Source organism: Babylonia areolata, chromosome 12 (assembly GCF_041734735.1).
Source record: "Babylonia areolata isolate BAREFJ2019XMU chromosome 12, ASM4173473v1, whole genome shotgun sequence".
NCBI classification, from domain to species: Eukaryota; Metazoa; Mollusca; class Gastropoda; order Neogastropoda; family Buccinidae; genus Babylonia; species Babylonia areolata.
This window is the reverse complement of record NC_134887.1, coordinates 34,384,744-34,389,743: the sequence shown is the minus strand read 5'-3', so window position 1 is coordinate 34,389,743 and position 5,000 is coordinate 34,384,744.

Sequence of the window (5,000 nt, the reverse complement as noted above, 5' to 3'; positions counted from 1 at the left end):
CAGAAGGCGAAAGAAGTTCGCTACAGACGGTGAAAGTCGCTCTGTGAACACATGAAAACAGCACCGCAACATGTTCAGACAGCAACCAGATGAAAGCTTAGAACGCTAAGGACGTACTGTTTAGTCGGAAACGACGTACTGTTCAGAAAGGGTGTACTGTTCAGAAAGGGTGTACTCTCCAGAAATGACGTACTCTTTACAAAGGACGTACTGTTCAGAAAGGACGTACTGTTCAGAAAGGGTGTACTCTCCAGAAAAGACGTACTCTTTACAAAGGACGTACTGTTCAGAAAGGACGTACTGTTCAGAAAGGGTGTACTCTCCAGAAATGACGTGCTCTTTACAAAGGACGTACTGTTCAGAAAGGACGTACTGTTCAGAAAGGATGTACTCTCCAGAAAAGACGTACTCTTTACAAAGGACGTACTGTTCAGAAAGGACGTACTGTTCAGAAAGGGTGTACTCTCCAGAAAAGACGTACTCTTTACAAAGGACGTACTGTTCAGAAAGGACGTACTGTTCAGAAAGGGTGTACTCTCCAGAAAAGACGTACTCTTTACAAAGGACGTACTGTTCAGAAATGACGTACTGTTCAGAAAGGACGTACTGTTCAGAAAGGGTGTACTCTCCAGAAATGACGTACTCTTTACAAAGGACGTACTGTTCAAAAAGGACGTACTGTTCAGAAAGGGTGTACTCTCCAGAAAAGACGTACTCTTTACAAAGGACGTACTGTTCAGAAATGACGTACTGTTCAGAAAGGACGTACTGTTCAGAAAGGGTGTACTCTCCAGAAATGACGTGCTCTTTACAAAGGACGTACTGTTCAGAAAGGACGTACTGTTCAGAAAGGGTGTACTCTCCAGAAAAGACGTACTCTTTACAAAGGACGTACTGTTCAGAAATGACGTACTGTTCAGAAAGGGTGTACTCTCCAGGAAAGACGTACTCTTTACAAAGGACGTACTGTTTCAGAAAGGGTGTACTGTTCAGAAAGGGTGTACTCTCAGGAAAGACGTACTCTTTACAAAGGACGTACTGTTCAGAAAGGACGTACTGTTCAGAAAGGGTGTACTCTCCAGAAAAGACGTACTCTTTACAAAGGACGTACTGTTCAGAAAGGACGTACTGTTCAGAAAGGGTGTACTGTTCAGAAAGGGTGTACTCTCCAGAAAAGACGTACTCTTTACAAAGGACGTACTGTTCAGAAAGGGTGTACTCTCCAGAAATGACGTGCTCTTTACAAAGGACGTACTGTTCAGAAAGGACGTACTGTTCAGAAAGGGTGTACTCTCCAGAAATGACGTACTCTTTACAAAGGACGTACTGTTCAGAAAGGGTGTACTGTTCAGAAAAGACGTACTCTTTACAAAGGACGTACTGTTCAGAAAGGACGTACTCTTTAGAAAGGGCGCACTCTTAAGAAAAGACGTACTCTTCAGAAAGGGTGTGTACTCTTCAGAAAGGGCGTACATACTGTTCAGAAAGGACGCACTGTTAAGAAAGGACGTACTCTGCAGAAAGGGCGTACTCTTCAGGAAGGGCGTACTCTTCAGAAATGGTGTACGTACTCTTCAGAAAGGGCGCACGTACTCTTCAGAACGGGTGTACTCTTCAAAAAGGGCGTACGCACTGTTCAGAAAGGACGCACTGTTAAGAAAGGACGTACCCTTTAGAAAGGGTGGACGTACTCTTCAGGAAGGGCGTACTCTTCAGAAAGGACGTACTGTTCAGAAAGGGCGTACGTACTCTTCAGAAAGGGCGTACTCTTCAGACAGGACGTCCGTACTCTTCAGAAAGATTTACTGTTCAGAAAGGGCGTACTGTTCAGAAAAGGTTACTGTTCAGAAAGGGCGTACTCTCCAGAAAGGGCGTACTCTCCAGAAGGGCGTAAGTACTCTTCAGAAAGGGCGTACTCTTCAGAAAGGACGTACGTACTCTTCAGAAAGGTTTACTGTTCAGAAAGGGCGTACTGTTCAGAAAAGGTTACTGTTCAGAAAGGGCGTACTCTCCAGAAAGGGTGTACGTACTCTTCAGAAAGGGCGTACTCTTCAGAAAGGACGTTAGTACTCTTCAGAAAGGGCGTACTCTCCAGAAAGGGTGTACGTACTCTTCAGAAAGGGCGTACTCTTCAGAAAGGACGTTAGTACTCTTCAGAAAGGACGTCAGTATGGACGTTCTCTTCAGAAAAGGTTGTACGTTATTTTGTGAGCGCTTTAAATACAACTGAACATGTTGGGATAGCGCCAAATTTAACGTCCAGAAATGGCAAGGTAAGGCAAGATGTTATTTCACGTTGCCCTTTGGGGTTTTCAAACAGTACACACACGTACATCTCTTACACACACACACACACACACACACACACACACACACACACACACACACACACACACACCATTTAAAACAAAAACGTGATGTCGAAAACAAACAAAAAGGCCATTAACTCTAGCAAAGAAGCGAAAACGCAATTCAACAAGTCAATTTTCCTTAGTAATTGACCAATAACGAAACAAGCAATTTCAAATCAACATGTGAATTCTCCTGAATGAATGACTATTTTCCCTGGCTTTACCAGCCTCTTTCTGTCTGTCTGTCTGTCTCTCTCTGTTTCTTTCTGTCTCTCTCTGTCTCTCTGTATCTCTGTCTCTGTCTTTCTGAGTCTGTGTCTCTCTGTGGATAATTCTCTCTCTCCCTCTCTCTCTGTCTCTGTCTCTGTCTCTCTCTCTCTCTCACTCTCTCTCAGTGTATCTCTTTCTAGATATCTCTCCATCTCTCGGTCTCCCCCTCCCCCCTCTCTCTCTCTCTCTTTCTGTCTGTTTCACCCCTCTCTCTCTCTCTCTCTGTATCCTTATGATTCTCTGTCTCTCTGTCTCCCCCTTATCTCTCTGTCTCTATCTCTTTGTATCTCCATAACTCTCTGTCTGTCTGTCTGTCTGTCTGTCTCTCTTCTCAGTATATCTCTTTCTAGCTATCTTTCCGTATCTCTGTATCCTAATGACTCTCTGTCATTCCCCCCCCCCACCAGACCCCCTCCCCAGCACCCCTCCACCCCCCCACCCCACCCCCCCATCCCTCTGTCTCCATGTCTCGGCATCTTCGTCCATGACTCTCTCCCACCTCTGTCTCTACCTCTCTGCATCTCCATAACTCTCTCCCCTCTGTCTCCATCTTTCTGCATCTCCATAACACTCTCCCCTCTGTCTCCATCTTTCTGCATCTCCATGACTCTCTCCCACCTCTGTCTCCATCTCTCGGCATCTCCATGACACTCTCCCACCTCTGTCTCCATCTCTCTGCATCTCCATGACTCTCTCCCACCTCTGTCTCCATCTTTCTGCATCTCCATGACTCTCTCCCACCTCTGTCTCCATCTCTCTGCATCTCCATGACACTCTCCCACCTCTGTCTCCATCTCTCTGCATCTCCATGACTCTCTCCCACCTCTGTCTCCATCTCTCTGCATCTCCATGACTCTCTCCCACCTCTGTCTCCATCTCTCGGCATCTCCATAACTCTCCCCTCTGTCTCCATCTCTCTGCATCTCCATGACTCTCTCCCACCTCTGTCTCCATCTCTCTGCATCTCCATGACTCTCTCCCCCTCTGTCTCCATCTCTCTGCATCTCCATGACTCTCTCCCACCTCTGTCTCCATCTCTCTGCATCTCCATGACTCTCTACCCCCTCTGTCTCAATCTCTCTGCATCTCCATAACTCTCTCCCACCTCTGTCTCCATCTCTCTGCATCTCCATGACTCTCTACCCCCTCTGTCTCCATCTCTCTGCATCTCCATGACTCTCTCCCACCTCTGTCTCCATCTCTCTGCATCTCCATGACTCTCTCCCACCTCTGTCTCCATCTCTCGGCATCTCCATGACTCTCTCCCACCTCTGTCTCCATCTCTCGGCATCTCCATAACTCTCTCCCCTCTGTCTCCATCTCTCTGCATCTCCATAACTCTCTCCCCTCTGTCTCCATCTCTCTGCATCTCCATAACTCTCTCCCCTCTGTCTCCATCTCTCTGCATCTCCATAACTCTCTCCCACCTCTGTCTCCATCTCTCTGCATCTCCATGACTCTCTCCCACCTCTGTCTCCATCTCTCTGCATCTCCATGACTCTCTCCCACCTCTGTCTCCATCTCTCTGCATCTCCATAACTCTCTCCCACCTCTGTCTCCATCTCTCTGCATCTCCATGACTCTCTCCCACCTCTGTCTCCATCTCTCTGCATCTCCATGACACTCTCCCACCTCTGTCTCCATCTCTCGGCATCTCCATGACTCTCTCCCACCTCTGTCTCCATCTCTCTGTATCTCCATGACTCTCTCCCACCTCTGTCTCCATCTTTCTGCATCTCCATGACTCTCTCCCACCTCTGTCTCCATCTCTCTGCATCTCCATGACACTCTCCCACCTCTGTCTCCATCTCTCGGCATCTCCATGACTCTCTCCCACCTCTGTCTCCATCTCTCGGCATCTCCATGACTCTCTCCCACCTCTGTCCTCCATCTCTCTGCATCTCCATGACTCTCTCCCACCTCTGTCTCCATCTCTCGGCATCTCCATAACTCTCTCCCACCTCTGTCTCCATCTCTTTGCATCTCCATAACTCTCTCCCACCTCTGTCTCCATCTCTCTGCATCTCCATGACTCTCTCCCACCTCTGTCTCCATCTCCCTGCATCTCCATGACTCTCTCCCACCTCTGTCTCCATCTCTCTGCATCTCCATGACTCTCTCCCACCTCTGTCTCCATCTCTCGGCATCTCCATGACTCTCTCCCACCTCTGTCTCCATCTCTCTGCATCTCCATGACTCTCTCCCACCTCTGTCTCCATCTCTCTGCATCTCCCTGACTCTCTCCCACCTCTGTCTTCCATCTGTCTGTATCTCCATAACTCTCTCCCACCTCTGTCTCCATCTCTCTGCATCTCCATGACTCTCTCTCCCCTCTCTCTCCATCTCTCTGCATCTCCATAACTCTCTCCCACCTCTGTC